The sequence below is a fragment of the Rhodnius prolixus genome, unplaced genomic scaffold (assembly GCF_049639745.1).
Source record: "Rhodnius prolixus isolate KJV_2025 unplaced genomic scaffold, Rpr scaffold_12, whole genome shotgun sequence".
NCBI classification, from domain to species: Eukaryota; Metazoa; Arthropoda; class Insecta; order Hemiptera; family Reduviidae; genus Rhodnius; species Rhodnius prolixus.
The window spans coordinates 14,719,438-14,737,719 of NW_027411635.1; the positions used below are offsets into that span (position 1 = coordinate 14,719,438).

The 18,282-nt window shown below is 35.5% G+C and overlaps 1 long non-coding RNA gene across 1 annotated transcript in view; it reads right to left on the reverse strand.

The window, feature by feature from the left end:
* Nucleotides 1-9,700, reverse strand: part of LOC141461681 (uncharacterized) — a 48,408-nt gene extending 38,708 nt beyond the window's left edge. The window contains exon 1 of the long non-coding RNA XR_012462990.1: nucleotides 8,784-9,700. This is a non-coding gene — a long non-coding RNA (uncharacterized lncRNA). The remainder of the gene's footprint in view (nucleotides 1-8,783) is intronic.
* Nucleotides 9,701-18,282: the final 8,582 nt, after the last annotated feature.

Genomic DNA, 18,282 nt, shown 5'->3' on the forward strand with positions numbered 1-18,282 from the left:
TCTAAACAACCAGGAACACACTATATCCGAACTTTGTGGGTTGATTAGAAGAAGTGCAGCAAACTATCTAACATTTTATTCTGAGGGCCTAAATGATTTTAAAAACTCAATTATATATATGTTGCCTCGGAACTGTACGGTACAGCTAAGCACTCCAAACTTAACCACAACCAATCCCTCCAATCTAAAATCCTACGCACCATCCTTAACGCTCCACACTATCCACACTGACCTAAAAATCCTATTTGTCCTTGATCTAGCCAAAACACGTTACACCAATTTTCATTCCAAACTTTCCTAACACTTCAATCTGCTCATTCACAACCTGTCCTTTACTAACCTTCCTTTGAATCCTTCCCGAAAGCTGAAGCATCGATTGCGAGTTAATCGCATGATAGAAAAGGGCATCCTTCGAATGAGCTACATCGGTATCCTTAACCGGCTCATGATGGTCATCGTTGGATGGCCCCTCATTCCTTCAAATTACTTTGTTTATACAATATACGCAATCATATTTACTTGTTGCCAGTATAATATATACTTTATATAATTTACATATTTAATGTAACATATTTCTCTTGGCATTTTTCTTGCGGATCGTAATGGAACAGCCAGTGGTGCTTCACTCCATTTTTGACGTACTATCACCAATTTTTCCAGGCGATGCTTAACGTCCAACTACCAAGTAATTTATGATATACGAGGGTGGTTTGAAAAGTTCTCGGAATCACCGCTAGATGTCTGTGCTAGAGCAACCAACAAGAATTTTTGCGCCGGTTTGTGACTATAGATGAAACTTGGGTCCACTACTATACCCCAGAGACAAAACAACAGTCAAAGCAGTGGAAACATCCTGAGTTAGCACCACCAAAGAAAGCAAAGGCAGTACGTTCGGCCGGAAAGGTCATGACCTCAGTTTTCTGGGATGTAAAAGGCATTCTGCTGATAGATTATCTTCCTACTGGCCAAACAATTACGGGGCAATACTATGCAAATCTCCTAGACCAACTACAGGAAAAGATACGCGAAAAAGGACCTGGTTTGGCAAGGAAAAAAGCCATCTTTTATCAGGACAACGCCTATTTTCTACGATTTTCTAGCCTAGCCACATATATTTATACATATAGACACAGACAAAGACCTCAGTAACTGGGAGCCACAATACAGAGTTTAGGCTGCAGTGGCTACATATAGATTTATAGCCACCCCGAATAAATCTATCTTTAGGGTACGCGCCCAAACAACACAGCTACAGTGGCGCCTACTTTTATTGATTATATTTGCTCTTCATACAATTATTATAACACTAAACATCTGTTAGCGAATACAAACACTTATATCTCTTGTAACAAACAATTAAGTATGAAATCTGCTCGAAAAACTTAAAAATTTGTTGAAAATTAAAAAAAAAATCTTTGATATTCTTTATTTTAAATATTCATTCTTAATAATATTGTTCGGGCAATAAAGCCGCCCTTCGCACTTGAAAGGGACATTAGAGGAAAGCTTAACGCCATCTCTTTCTTAGAATTGCGTGAAGAAGGATTTCTCTGAGGAAACATTACAGATGAAAGTAGAGTATTGTTCACGGTTTTTTGGTGACTGATTCATTAATCCATAATGAAGAAAGATTATTACCAATTACAGTGATAATTTTGTTATTTTTACTGTTCATTATTTTTGGTGACTGAATCATAGTTTCAATAGGATGAAAAATTAATGCCATTTTCAGTCATGACAAACTTTATTATGCCAAGCTTTCGACCTAGGGACTAGGACATCTTTAGAGCTGTAGAACATATTTTACAGTGACAGATTACAATGTACATTGATTTGATAAGAAATATATCTGTTTTTGAAAATAGCATATGTTTCACAGCCTTGTAACCTAGATAACCTGGTTCGAAAGTTTGGTATTAATAAATGAATAAAAAATTATGATTGAAATTAGAATTAATCTTTCATGCATGTTATACATGCACATGCATGCAATACATTCAAGAAAAGTGTAAAAGTATTTTCGACAGAATGAACAATCCATTGAGTTGAGATTTACTTCGAGACAAAGCATTATCTTCAAACTTGCCCTTATATACGAGGGTCGTTTGAAAAGTCCGTGCAAAAATAAAAACTACTTAATTTTTTGGGGTAAACCTTTTTTATTTTTCAACATAGTCTCCTTTCAGGCTTATACACTTCGTCCAACGCTGCTCTAGTTTGTTGATCCCTTCCGAATAATAGGATTTGTCCAAGTCTGAAAAATAGCCATTCGTTTCTGCAATCACCTCCTCGTTTGAATAAAATCTTTTTCCCGCCAGCCATTTCTTCATATTGGGGAACAAATAGTAGTCCGAGGGAGCCAAGTCTGGAGAATAGGGGGGATGTGAAACGAGTTGGAACCCTATTTCCATTAATTTTGCGACCACAACTGCTGAGGTGTGAGCTGGTGCGTTGTCGTGATGGAAAAGGACTTTTTAGTGGGCCAATCGTGGGCGTTTTTCTTGCAGCTTGGTTTTCAAACGGTCCAATAACGATGAATAATATGCACCTGTAATAGTTTTACCCTTTTCCAGATAGTCGATGAGGATTATTCCTTGCGAATCCCAAAAGACAGTCGCCATAATCTTTCCGGCCGAAGGAACGGTCTTCGCCTTTTTTGGCGCAGATTCCCCCTTGGTAACCCATTGTTTAGATTGTTCTTTGGTCTCAGGAGTGTAGTGATGTATCCATGTTTCATCCACAGTGACGAAACGACGCTTAAAGTCCTGCGGATTCTTCTGGAACAGCTGCAAACCGTCCTTGCAACACTTCACACGATTTCGTTTTTGGTCAAGCGTGAGCAATCGCGGCACCCATCTTGCGGATAGCTTTGTCATGTCCAAATGTTGATGCAAAATATTATGTACCCGTTCATTCGAGATGCCCACAGCACTAGCAATCTCACGCACCTTCACTCTTCTGTCATCCATCACCATATCATGGATTTTATCAATGATTTCTGGAGTAGTAACCTCAACAGGGCGTCCAGAACGTTCAGCGTCACTTGTGCCCATATGGCCACTCCGAAAATTTTGAAACCACTTATAAACTGTTCTAATCGAAGGTGCAGAGTCACCATAATGTTTATCAAGCTTCTCTTTAGTCTCCTGAGGCGTTTTGCCTTTCATAAAGTAGTGTTTAATCAACACACGAAATTCTTTTTCGCCCATTTTTTGAAAATCACTCGACTTCCTCGATTCAAACGAATGCAAAACACAAAGAAATAGACCGATATGGCTGAAACTTGGTGTGTGTTCTTCCAAGAGATGCTACTAACTAAACATAACCTCGATACGCGCCAGTGGTGCTATCTCTCTGACTTTGCACGGACTTTTCAAACGACCCTCGTACAACCCACTTAACAGTGCAAAAAAGTCATTTTTGAAAAAAAATATGGCTCTCAAGTGAGAATCCAAGTTTTAGATCTACATAATTACCGCCACGGTAGCCGAGCGGTTAGAGGCGAGACCTGCGAAGCTAATATGTATTGTGATACTGGGTTCGATTCCCGGTCTTGTAGTTTTGTTTAATTTTATACTTAGATAATATGATTTAAAAGGGAAGAGATTAGTTATGGGGTTAGCTTAATGGTTTCCCACGCGGGGATTCAGGGTTCGAATCCAGCTGCTGGTCCACTAGATTTTCCCTTCCTAGGACTGTGATGCCAGAGGTGACACGCGAGCTTTTTTTGGGTGACACGCATCGACAGAGGCAAAAAATTATTAATTGCGCGATTTGTGGAGTACTTTGAGGAAATTATAGTATTTATTGAAAATAAGGATCTGGCAAACTTACCTCAGATCAATGATCACAAAGTGGGTCATTTAATAAAATCTTTTTTGTCTACTATGGTTGCAAATATCAAACAAAATTATGAATTATTCTATTATGTGACACGGCACCAAAGTTAGGTTTTTTTCAAAATTTTGACAAAGTCTTCTTACTGCTCATTTGTCCAGTGATCAGACAGTGTTGTCTGAAACGAGAGAACACTGTCTGGAGGCCGGTTGTGTATTTAAAAAAAATGCTCCGAGCGCCAAATAACCTTAAATGTTGACGTGCCTTAAAATTATATACACAACAAATTATGATTCAAGATACTGGCTTAGTTGTACCGATTTCTTTCAAATAATTCATTCCAAATTAAGAATGTAGATTTTTCAAATTTTATTGTGATAAATAATGAAAGTTTTAAATAGTGAATCACTTTTTCATTCCACACGTCTTCTAATTTATTGTTGATTATTATTAATGGTGTGGAACTTAAGAAACCTGCCTCTTTATATACCATTTTTGTAACCTTCTAGCAAAAATTATTTTAAACGAGGTTTGTTCGAAAGTTGATTTAAGTGTTTTGTGAACATGTAAAACTCTGAGCAATTGTATGAATGATTCCATATAACTTAAATGTTTTTTTGTTTGAAAAATTGACCATCCACTAGATGACTTGAATTTTTAATGATTACTGTCTAATTTGTCCAAGGTATTGTAATATTAGCTTAGTTTAGGAAAGTTACTTTAGGTAGAATATCTTTCTAAATTACGCTTCCTCTTTCTTTTTTCCTGTCCTATTCTTCTTATCAGAGTGCCTGTCATTACTTCCGGTTCTTCCCTTTACTTCTTCTCAGCAGACTGGTTCGAGTGTTGGTGAGCAAGTAATCAATACTACCAGCGCCTCCGTACACCGTTGTCTGTCTATCTTATATTTTGGCCAATAAGTCTTTCTTTCGCATAAATTTCTTTTATTGCGAAGTAAAAGAAATGAATTTGCCATTGTTAATAAATTATTAACTTCCTTGATGGTATATTACGAGTATATAGCTCTGCTTCTCTAATATAATATAATGTTAATTGAGCTCATTAATTTATTGAGAATAGTAATTGTATATGCAGGTTTTACTCGCAAAAAAGCTTCTGTAAATAGTTACATATTGTTTAAATGAAATTAAGTTAGATTTTTTGCTCATTACTTCAGGATGTTGCCCCCACAAGGGTGATGAGCATGTAGACCAGGGGGTCCCCAAACTACGACCTGCGGGCCCCCGCCGCACTTCCGGAAGGGGCATTTCTTTTATTGGTGGTCAGTGAGAGGAGCACTATATGTGGCGGTGCCGCCGCAAAGCGCTGCGCCGCTCATGTAAAGTACTACTTCCGATGACGCGCGGGATGCACGCGTCACGGCTCCGAAAACAGTGTAAAAATCAAACAGCCAGAAGTAGGAAGAAAGTCCAAAGCACTATAACTAAACCGGACATTGGACCATCTCATTAGCCCAAAAGCAGGTCCATAATTCCCACAGAAATACTGGGCAGTTTGGTGATTTAAATTTACTTGTTCTCTATTTGAAATATTTTATTTGTTCCCGTTTTGTTTTTCTTTTTTTACTTTAAAATAGTTTTTTTTTATAGTCCGGCCCTCCAACGGTCTGAGGGACAGTGAGCCTGGCACGCTGTGTAAAAAGTTTGGGGACCCCTGATGTAGACGATGTAATCCTAAACACTTCCCTAATGTGTTCAACGTAAACTGGTTTTTTTTTTACGCGTTCGTTTCAATAATTTAGAAAATAAATACTCTGAACTTACAACTAAAAGGCTAATTGTTTGAAGGTTATGATAGAATTTAGAATATTTAGAATATCTGTGCGAGATTTGGAAATGTTGTGACTACTCCGACTACTCTGTCTCAGTTCTAAACCAGTGGTGCTTCTAACTCCGTACATGTGATTCATATTTAATTCTTAATAACACTATTTTATTTGGAATCATGCATTGTACTGAATTGTAATCTTCCCCGAGACCTATATTTTTTTAAGAAAAGAATTGTAAGTAAAGATTTACTTAAAGTAAAGTAGTTGCCTACTTTTTCAGGCAGAGCTTAATGTCCAACAACCAATTAGGTATCCTGGACGGGGGCGGAAGCCCATACTTAACTATAAACAATTTTTCCTAACAAATAAAAAGTAGCCCTACGCGGGATTCGAACTAGCGATCTCCCACACATAAAGCGACGCTCTTGACCACTAGACCAACACTCGTCCCTTGGTTATAATTTTATTAATTCTGATATCAAGGTACACTTAATTTTGTTTGAAACTTCCTTTTCATAAAAAGAAAAAAAAAAACTTATTCTGTATGTAAATAAAGATTTAAATTAAAGTTTTTATTCTGTATTTAAAAGCTTAGATGCCATTTTCAACTATGTAAACAACCTTTAAACACGATATTAGCAACACATTTTAAATAATACACAGGAGTTAGCACAGTGAATTACAGAAAATTACACTTCAGAATGAAAACCGGATAAAGCACTCCTTCCCAAATTTACCCTTACGAAATTTTACTGAAAAAACAAAAAAAATGTGACAAATAAAAGTTGTCCTTACACAAATATACTACGCCAAATAAAAGAAAATACTTGATTTTAATTATTATTATAATACAGTTGAATTAGGGACAGCAACGTGTTCTTACGGGATGAATATCCACAACGCTGTACGTTACTCTAAATTTGAATTTACAGTGTTAACACAAGTCAAGAACAGAAAAGCTGGATCAAATAACTTGTTTAAAAAAAATAAATTAAAAAAAAGATACTTTATATTTTCAAAATATGAAATCGTTTTAACCTTTAATCTGGAAGTGTCAAATTCATAAAGTGTAAGCTATAAAGGGCCAACATTCACTAAAATAAAAAAAAATTATGTTCTCAAATTCTGGGGTGAGCTCTTAACACAAATTCCTTTAACTTACCAGTTTTTTTTGTGTTTTATATTTTTAAATCTTTAATATATTGTAATACAACTATAATTATCTTACTATCACTTATCGCGAGAGGAACGGACCTTACCACGGCAACAGAGGACGCACATAAAAATATATAATGTTTGAAAGAGTGGTTAAGGGAAAATAAGCTGAAGTTAAATGAAGATAAATCTACGAATGTAACATTCAGCATCTTCAAAGAAGGAGGGCATGGTGATACGGCACTGTTTCTAGGAGTTACATTGGACAGTCAGCTGTCTTGGAAAAGCCATATTGATACTGAGCAATAGGTTATCTCAGATAGTTTACCTATTGCTAAAATTAAGAAATGAAGTTCCTTTGGAAGAGCTAAGATTAGCATATTTCGCTCTATCCCATTCAGGGATGAGCTATAGGGATCTACACTGGACGCAGGTTTAATTTTCAGACTGCAAAAAAAATTGCAGTAAAAACGATGCTGCAAAAAAGAACTTATGAAAGCGGAAGACCGTTTTTTCAACAATTGCAGATAATGACTCTGCCTTCTCTGTATATATAGGCTGGCTCTGAGGCAAAAAATAAGTAAATGGGCAGTGACCAAAGAAAATCAGCACCAAAATAATATAAGAAGCAAGGAAAATGTTTACTTACCATTGACAAGATTAATGAAATCGGATTCACTTTCGAATCTTGCTTCCATAAGAATTTTTAATAAAATACCAGTGAATGTAAGACAGTTGGAAATTAAAAAATTTGAGATAATTTAAAAAACAGTGCAAAAGAATTCACTGAGGTAAACTGGGGACCTGGCGATTTCGAACTGAGGTGAACAGTATTGTTGTCAGGTTAAAGTTCTGTATTGATTCAGTTTTCGTAAATTATATCACAGTCATTTAAAATTTTTGTTTACTATTTTATATTATAAAGACTTGAATTAATTTGACGTGCCTTTTGTATTTTTATATGTTCAGGCAATAAATAAATAAAAATAAAAATATACAGATGAAAAAAGCAATAATAATTCAAAAATATTTATACAAATATACAGCTTTTTATCTGGAGTTTCAGTATACGCTATAACCTCCTAACTAAGAATATTTACAATTATAAACGAATCAAAATCAGACCATTAAATTAAGAGGGGGAAAAAAATTATTTGGCAAAAACCGTAAACATTGTAAGCTCACTTTATATGAGACCGTTCACCACTATAGTTAGTCCGCCATGTTTCTTACAAAACGAATTACTACTTAGACTGGTAGAGTTTAAAGTTTATCTGCTGTGAGGAGAATTTATTTTCCCAATTCCTCCATTTTATAAGAATCGTGAAACATCTTTATTTTTTTCTTCTTTGCAGGCCATCAATAATGGTCCTGCAAGTGATACTCCAGTATGGGCAGGCATTTAGTAACTACTATATTTATATTATCAACAATTTCTTCCCTTGGAATCAGTTTAGTCTCTCTGCAGAATAGCGAGAATAGGGGTCGGATCCGCTACCTTGCCTGGTATTAATTCGTCCCTCTTTATGTGAGGGGTGAAGGTAAGATTTACTGTCTAGAGTGACACCTAGATATCATGATGAAAAATACCTGACTTACTAGCACAACCAGAAAACCTCTATAATATGATTTTTCAAATAAAATCTTTTTAATAATATGATAAATGAAGAAGACGAGTTTTAAAAACCTAATCCCAATGATCCGAAAAAAATTTGAAGCAAAAGAAAACCAGTACAAGTAAGCGATTCACATAACAATCAAATTTTAGTGTATATACAAATATATTCAATGAAGTTGTAATTTCGGAATTAACGAGTTTTGTTTCACTTCGGAATTTCGCCAGCTCCAAATGAAAATACCCTTAAAGATGTCTCAGATAGTATTGTTCTCCAGTGAGAAGGATGGATCATTTAATAGAAAAACGTAAACGAAAAAAGGCTACAATAAAATCAAAACAAACGGAAATGAAAAATGAAAATAAACCTTACTCTAAAATACTTACCCTAATAATTACAACTTAAAGTTAAGGAATATTCTAAAATGCACACAAGAAATGTTCCTTAAGCAGATGGGCTAAGTAAATTTCGGTCCTCCCAAGCGAAGTAGACGGTAGAAATGCAACTGCATCGGCCAGACATTGAGTCAGAAAACAAATCCTGTTTTATTGTTGACAGTAATCACTTCACGAAGTATTTACAGTCGAACGGTCAGTTAGTAAACTCTACTGACTAAAAGTTGAAATAAAATATAGCCAACTAGTACAGCCTATGCCATCTAGCGGATATTTCTGTACTAACTTTTTGAAATGATTTTGTTGATGCTAATGGCGTTTTGATTGAGTTATACAATTTTAATGTTTATACCGCTGAAACTTTTCTTCTAACTAAATAATAATTGTTCACTAAAATAAATAAATAAAATAAACAGCAAGGATGTGATGTCACAGCTTTTATAAGTCTTAGAGTACAAGAGATATTAGAAACAAAGGTATTAATATTAAGATGAATTAAAATATTACTTAAATATTCTAATCTATTGATAAATCAGGAGATAATCCCGATAAAGTCAACCGAAAATTAGCTACCCACTAGAAATGCTAAGAGTGTAGAAATTGGCAAAGTTTATACAAAATAATACTTCAAGTCGAAAAAAAAAGATTAAAGAAGTTTAAAAGAAAAACGTTGAAGCAAAGGCAAAAACTAAATAATTTTAAAATAGTTGAATTGATAGATTTTAACGAAACTTTACTGTCGGATCTACGTAGCAATTAATCGAAATATTAATTTGGAATAATGCTACCTATTTATAAGTAACAAGAAGAATTTAGCTAGACAGAAATGAGTTGTGTAAGTTGAAATTTAGTTTTGTCAGAGTGTAGGAAGCAGACTTAGAAACAAGCCAAAAATATAAATAAATTGAACGAGAAGATGGTACCAAAATAAATAAATAAAATAAAATAAAAGTATGGAGGAATATTATGTAATTCCCCAACAATGTCCTTTCAGATGAATAAATTTTCTAACTGCATTGGACAGCACTTCCCCTAATAACCTGCCAATAACCTGTTCGTTTAGTACTGGTACTGCCAATTTCATCTCTTGTAACAAACACAGCTATTTATTTATATTAAAATAAGAAGCTATACTAGAAAGAAAAGAAACGAGAACTACCCACTTATTTAAGAGGTTGCCCTTCTTGGAAAGTGGCCCTAGAAGGGCTTACCATTAATAATGAGAATTAGATGTTGCAAAAATGATATAATGTAAAGTAATCGCCAATTCTTTTTCAGATAGGGCTTAACGTCCAACTACCAGGTGTCGTGGATGGAGGCGGGATTCGAACTGGGGATCTTCCACTTACAAATTCACACTCTTGATCACTAGACCCGCCCCAAAATTATATATAAGGGCAAGATTCTATGAAATTCTGTCATATTGTGAATGTTAGTGTTCTAGACTTGTTTTCTTTAGTAGGTAAATAACATGAAGGTAGGTTAAATTACATCGGAATAAATGCATAACATTTTTAGTAACCCAGAAAAAAAATGAAATAAGTGTGATAAGAAGTAAATTAAGTTAGTGCCTTTCAAATTGAAATGAAACTAGCATGATTACTGCGGTCGGTGTACATTATATGTAATATAAATGCCTTGCTTATGAACTGGTGTCTGCAACGCGACACAATTACCCCGCGCTTTAATTGGTTACCGAGCTGGCCCCTTATAGCGCCACCAAGGCACCTCAAACGATATTAGGAGCCCTTTGATGTCACCTCTAACAGCCGAGATGACTTAAAATTACATCATTGGATGAAAGCACCTTAATAAAGGCCTTGAAAGCTAGGACAAATTATCATCAACATGTGAAAGGAATACGTTTTCATAATAAAAATAAAATGATCTGGGATAAAACACACGCAAGACTTATTGCAATTTACAAACTTACGATTTCTTTTTTTTTTGAACTTTGAATTTAACATTGTTGACTCCACTAGTACATGACTAGATTTTACCATAATAAAAATTTTGGGGTTTCTTCGAACCTATAAGAAATCATTGTTCACTGAAAAGAACTTAAACTAAATAGAACTATTTTTTGAATTAAGGAACTAAGGATTCAAGATTGGCGAGGAATCGGTCAAATAAAAAACAACTCGTCTTTTTTGCCAACGTTTCGACAAATATATTGTCTTCTTCAGGGCCTGAATATTACAAATACAAACAATTTAGAGAATCAGTAACACAGAAAATCAGTAAAAAAAAACAGTAATATAAAAATAAAGTACAATAAATTCTTTATAATTATTGAAAACTTATGTGGCTATGCGGGTTGGTTGAGTTACAGAAACTAAGAGCTAGAACTGGAGAACAGGCATATACGAGTATATACAGATATAGCGGGCCTTACACGGGAATTTTGGTAATGACAATGGGACAGATAGAACAGACTAATTACAATGCTCAATTTTGACAATAAAATAGATATTGGGAAAATTTCTTTTAATAGAAAAAGCCGGAAAAACGAAAAACCCTTATGAACTAAATAACATAAGAACCAAATGATTAGCAAATTTAAAAGAACACAGCAATAATTGAGTACAGAAGTTAGATATCTATTTAGTTTTTAATGATAAAATTGTAGCAGTTGACTAAATTCGACGTGTCTGTCCTAAAGTTTACTGTGTTGTTTTGTTTCACTATGTGGCACATTTCTAGAAAATTACGTTTGTATTGGTTCTTTTCCCTATCGACTTCCAGAATGTGACAGTTACCCGATAGGGAAAAGAACCAGTATTTGTAATATCCAGGCCCTGAAGAAGACAATATATTTGTCGAAACGTTGGCAAAAAGACGAGTTGTTTTTTAATAGACCGATTCCTCGCCAATCTTGAATCCTTAGTTTAATAATTTACGGTCACGAAGCCTATATATACATATTTTTTTAATTACTATATAGTCTTTATTTATTAAAAATAAGAATACAAATAAAAATACACATCTTTGGACAAAAAATTATAAAGACAACTGCCATGCTCAAAGACCGTCAGCGAAGTGGATAATACAAATTATTTTTTCAATTACTGATTTAACAATAGAACCATGAATTCTTACAGCTTTGCAGTATTGTGCTAACAGAGGCCAATCGGAACCACTTAAAATTTCTATTATTTCAACATTCGATGTAGAAATATTCCTAAAATATTTTAATCTGAGCTCACACAGTCTAGAACAAACTACCAAGATATGATGCATTCGATCATGTATTAGTTCACTAAATAACAAACAAACGCCCTGTTGAGGTTACTACTCCAGAAATCATTGATAAAATCCATGATATGGTGATGGATGACAGAAGAGTGAAGGTGCGTGAGATTGCTAGTGCTGTGGGCATCTCGAATGAACGGGTACATAATATTTTGCATCAACATTTGGACATGACAAAGCTATCCGCAAGATGGTTGCCGCGATTGCTCACGCTTGACCAAAAACGAAATCGTGTGAAGTGTTGCAAGGACGGTTTGCAGCTGTTCCAGAAGAATCCGCAGGACTTTAAGCGTCGTTTCGTCACTGTGGATGAAACATGGATACATCACTACACTCCTGAGACCAAAGAACAATCTAAACAATGGGTTACCAAGGGGGAATCTGCGCCAAAAAAGGCGAAGACCGTTCCTTCGGCCGGAAAGATTATGGCGACTGTCTTTTGGGATTCGCAAGGAATAATCCTCATCGACTATCTGGAAAAGGGTAAAAATATTACAGGTGCATATTATTCATCGTTATTGGGCCGTTTGAAAACCGAGCTGCAAGAAAAACGCCCACGATTGGCCCACAAAAAAGTCCTTTTCCATCACGACAACGCACCAGCTCACACCTCAGCAGTTGTGGTCGCAAAATTAATGGAAATAGGGTTCCAACTCGTTTCACATCCCCCCTATTCTCCAGACTTGGCTCCCTCGGACTACTATTTGTTCCCCAATATGAAGAAATGGCTGGCGGGAAAAAGATTTTATTCAAACGAGGAGGTGATTGCAGAAACGAATGGCTATTTTTCAGACTTGGACAAATCCTATTATTCGGAAGGGATCAACAAACTAGAGCAGCGTTGGACGAAGTGTATAAGCCTAAAAGGAGACTATGTTGAAAAATAAAAAAGGTTTACCCCCAAAAATTAAGTAGTTTTTATTTTTGCACGGACTTTTCAAACGACCCTCGTAAGCTCTTTAAAAATCTTATAGGAATCGAGTTCGAAAACTTTCTGCATAAATTCTTCTTTGTATTGTAGCTGGACATTTTTCAATAATTTATTAAAAATACCGTTCCATGAAGCTATATTATTAAAATTACATTCAAAATCCACATGAGATTTTGTTAAAAGATTAATGATTTTAACAAACCAATACAGCTTCTTAGAAACTATTTGGGCTGCAACTTTTTTTGGTAACCTATTATCTCTCATAGCAAAAACTTTGACAATATGATTAAATTGTAATTTGAGGATATAAATTGGGAGAGAAGAACTAAATTATCTAATAAAATCCACATAGCATTACAAAATTTAAACAATAATTATAATAAAATTGGATTTTCGTTCCACATAAAAATAATAAGAATAGTTTGGTAGAATGAAAGATCTGGGATTTAATTATATTATTCGGCGATTGTCTGGCTCTATTTTAGCCATCAATAAATCTTAAGTTGTCGCGTTCAATTCTTTGCAGCATGGTCCTTTTTTTTTATAATAGAGTTGCGGTTGCACTAAATCCATGCTGAAAGAAATAAGTTGATGTTAAGGCTTTCAATAACGTGCTTACTGTAGCCCTTAATTCTTAAATCTAGCATTGCATTTAAATGGCCCGGAGCGAAAGGGTTAAAGTCGTGTCGAGTCCATTTTCGAATTGCCCCCCTTAACTATCAAATTGCCCCCCTGGGGGGCGTGGGCCCCACGTTGGGAAACACCGTTTTAGACGATCATTAAGATTATTACAATAGGTACAAAAGGTTACCATTTTTTCTTTTACAGCTTTTTAGTACTTTCAATTGTTTTATAGAACTCCGCTAGATTGAATCGGAATCGTTTTATAGCACCCAAGGAAGACTATTGCACTTTGGGAACCTATGCTCTAAAAATTCAACTGAAGAATAAAAAAAAAAATACATACTTCTACGAGGGGTCACAAAAATGATTTGGATTATCCTTATTTTTTTTAAATTTTAAAATTGGTTGTACACTCTGTGCCAGCAAGGCAGTAAATCTTTTAGGCGAGCCAGTTTCATGTAAAACACTTCGTTCTTGAAGAAAACAGCATCTTAAAAGACGGAAGACGGTATCTCTAAGAGGCACATCAACAACTTCTTAATAACAACTTATATGGCATTAACTCTACTAATTAAATGGCTATTGAGAACACCAAACACCGCAAACTCGGTGTGTTTAATACAAAATTAATTAATGAAACAAAGCTTACTTCAAGTCAAAGAGACCGACGAGCAGTGAGCAAAGAGTCGCATGCACATAGTGACGAGTTTAGTCGCGTTTCTCCTTTCGACGAGACATGATGGAGAGGAATTATTTCTATACGAAAATTCTTCCTTGAAAATTTTGGTATTTACAGCAGCTTAGAAGTAGGAGCTGCAGTGTTCATGATATAATCAGGACTAGACATGAACATGGTGAATTCCATCACTAGTACAAACAACTTCGGGAGCATCCGGGCAAGTTACATGCGTATTTTCGAATGTCTATTTCAACATTTGATTACATACTAACCAGTGTTGAAGTCATGTTAATCAAGAAAAAGGACGAATTTCAATGTTAACCCCATTAATCCTGTCCCATTCCTCATCCAATACAAATCGGTTATGATGTAGAGGATCCTTTTGGTCCCACAGAGGTTTCTTTAAAAAAACTACACCAATAAATGCACCAATATCCATTTTAACCTTTGAAAATTGATCACGATGAGAGCGAAGAAATCAAACATGTCACAACGCGTTGCTCTACTCTCTCTTGATAGCGTTGCTCTATCTTCGCTTTGCTCTGCACTATGCGTGGTCCCATACGTTAACTTGTGTTTGTTTTCGCCGCTTTGCTCGCCGCACCGCTATGTTTCCAGCCTAAGACAAACAATCGCTTTTTATTTAAAAGCAAAAATTATTGTAGGCAAAGTCCTGGCGGTTTACTAGTGTGCCGTACAAATTCAAGCGAGCGAAGGCGCTTATAAATCTTAGCCAACAACTTTTACTTACTGTTTCTATTATCTGTATTGTTCAATTTTACATTTAAATTATAAGAACATCTGTAATTTAGAATTATTATAATTGCAGAGTTAGAACAAATGGTGTATTACACCCGGTCTCTCTTTTTTGTTCCAAAAATCTATGCCCGTATATAATTGAATTACTGCCGGTATAATTCAATTGTTGCTAAAAGAACAAAAGAAATCATTTGAATCAGAAGCTGGTTATACTGGAATGCAAAATACAATGGGCCAAAAAAAGTTAATTTTTTTTTTTTTTTCCTCATGACGGACGAATTGTTAGTTATAATGTAGGGAAGTTATGGAATGAAGAAATGGTCTCTGTAAGGAGAGTAATGGAGTGTTGAAACGGGGAAGCGCTTGTAGTGTCTGCACGCCAGCTACAACCCCATTAGGGTGTCACTTGAAGCCGGGGTCAACGGCCATTCCGTCAATAGCCACGTGCAGAATGTACCACGCAAGGTACTTAATATTATCTAATGCAGCCGACGTTTACCAAGCCTATTCGCCATAAATTCCTTCGGCTCCCACCCCTCTACTGCCAAAAAAAACTGTGCTGTTCTCTATACGCAAGTAAGTACACTTACCGTAATTATTATAATGGCGTGCGGCAAAATTGAAGATGTTCGGAGAATGTGTGTAAATTAAATAAAGGAAGAAACGAAAAACTAACAGGAAAAAGAGAAACGGAAATGAAACATATGAGCTTTTGACCAAAGGTAGATAACGATACGCCATTTTGGATTACATTCTATCAAGTTGTTCGGAACAAGGAAGGAATTTACGATGAAGAACTGCCTCGGAGAGGGTTCTATATGGCTCTAAAGTGAATGACAAAATAACAATATAACGAACATTCTGTCGCTTCCACCTTTATACATGAAAAAGTTAATACAGTACAACCTCGATTTACCGGCCCTCGGTTAACCGGGATTCGGATTAACCGGGATCATGTTGGTGTCATCATAAGAACACCTGGATCGGCGCCGAAACAAAAGTTAATTTTCGGTGGCGACAGGAAAATTTGTTGTCCACCGATGTAACATAATTGTAGGCGTGGCTGCAACTCTTTTATACCTGATTTTCTTGAAGGGTCATTATGTATGTATGTAAAAACCCAAAATATGGTGCAATTTGTACTGAATTTCTTGGGATTTACAAAAGATCTTACAAAAGACCGTGGGATTTACATGTCGTAAATGAAAAAAAACACCCTTCAAAAGTGCTGGAAGAAGATCATCAAGCCAGTGGCCCTGGTTGTCCAGGAAGGAGAGGAACCAATTGAAGAAACGGTTGAAAATCTCGCTCGTCTCGCCCAATCGATGGAAGGAGGTGAAAACGTGAATCGAGAAGACATTTTTGGAGTGGTTCCGATTGTGATAGTGATGCTCCACAGTCTTAGTCCTGAAAGAAATCGTCCAGAACATCCGAGAAGACGAACCGGAAGAAGGAAATGAAATCGGCTGTAGAAGAGGAATGATCACCCAGGAATATCACTGGATGCAGCATCGAATTCAGTTGCTGAATTGATTGAATTTTTTTCACGATAAGGGACATTCCAACCAATGACAAAGTTCTGCTTTTTAAATTGCGTACACTCATCAGAGAGTGGTCGTTTTTTGATTAAAAAAAAAAGGCAAACAATACTTGAAAAGTATTTTTCAAAAAGTTGAACGGCAAGGATTGCCGTCTAAGATAGGAGTCGATCTCTGGGACGAAACAGTAACGTATTACTGTGTAATACTGTGTATTCGGTTTACCCGGGATTTCAGTTTTCCAGGGTGTGTATAGCCGGAGGTCAGCCCAGTTAATCGAGGTTGAACTGTAGTATTGTTATTTAAGTATAAAGATGAATTTTTTTAAAAATCCAAATAGTACAACCAATTAAGCAAGTATTTCTTTTACGAAGTCCTGCAAAGTTGCAGAATTGATACCTCACAGTTGTTACAAAGATTTATCCAATTTTTCAACAGATATAAGCGATTTTTTGCCATTAAAACATTTTAAAAAGAAGTTCAACTCATTTATCTATTCTCTCTAAGAATTCTTTTCTAAATTTGATGATTTGATATAATTTTGTGATTGTTAGTTTGTCATTGGCTCATAGGCGTTGTCAGGGCGAAAAAGGTTGGGATCTTTGCCCCCCTCTAGAACCCTAGACAGATTAATAATGAAAAAAAATATAACAATAGAAAGATGGAGAAGTTAGAAAATAATAATAATAATGATTTTGACAACTGACATCTTGTTTTGACAAACTTGTGCTATATGCTATTAAATTCACCATTGTTTTGTTGTTCTGGAGTTCTGTCTTGGAAATGGACGTCCTTATGAAAGGATTATGAAACTCAATGAGTTCTGAGAGATGTTTTCATCAGGTTATTGGATTAACGAAAGACTAAGGATGTGCCAGCGAACAGTTTACTGTCGTATAGCGCCTCTTGGTTAACACTTCTATCTACGTATCAGAAGAAGGTTTACTAATATTGGACGCGATTTCATACAGCTTCCAGGCTTCATTGTGCCGAGTAGATTCTTGGCGGAGTTTTTCTGAACGCCGAAGTACCTGATCAATGATATTTTGTTCTTGAGCTTAATTCTTCAAACATTGACTCTCTGAAGGGGTACCATGACACCAACCATAGAGTCTAAATATTTATAAATATTTAAAGAAAAAATATTTTCTTGTCTTTTTTCACAAACCCTGTTGTAATAAATAGAAAAATTATGTTGTTAATAGAAAAATTTGTACTGAACACAAAAGTAGATTTCACAAACTAGTTTAATCGCAAGCCCATAAGAACTGGTGTATATCAATGTTCCGGGCATATTCAGAAGCTGTGGAAGGTCAGCATTTTTCTTTTTACTCGAGTAAAGGTACGTATATTGACACATAAAGCAGCACAGCTTCGTCTTCCAACAGAAGCAGAATGTAAAAAAAATTTACTCATGTGTTGAATATTAAATTTTGTCTGCACACTTAATAAAGTTGCTTCACGGCCCATATAAAAAGTAAGAAATACAGAATATGAAAAAGAGCAAATCTTCTTGCGGTTTCTTTAATAAATGGTGGAACGTTTTCAAACGATGCATCCTAAACTTATAAGGTGTAACTTAAGTATATAAGTTTACCACTAATTTAAGTAATTTTCCATTATTCTGACTCTTCGAGATATAACACATAATTTTCTTTAACTTTAAGCCAACTGTGAGCTAACAACCCATTCCTTTCCATTGGCTAT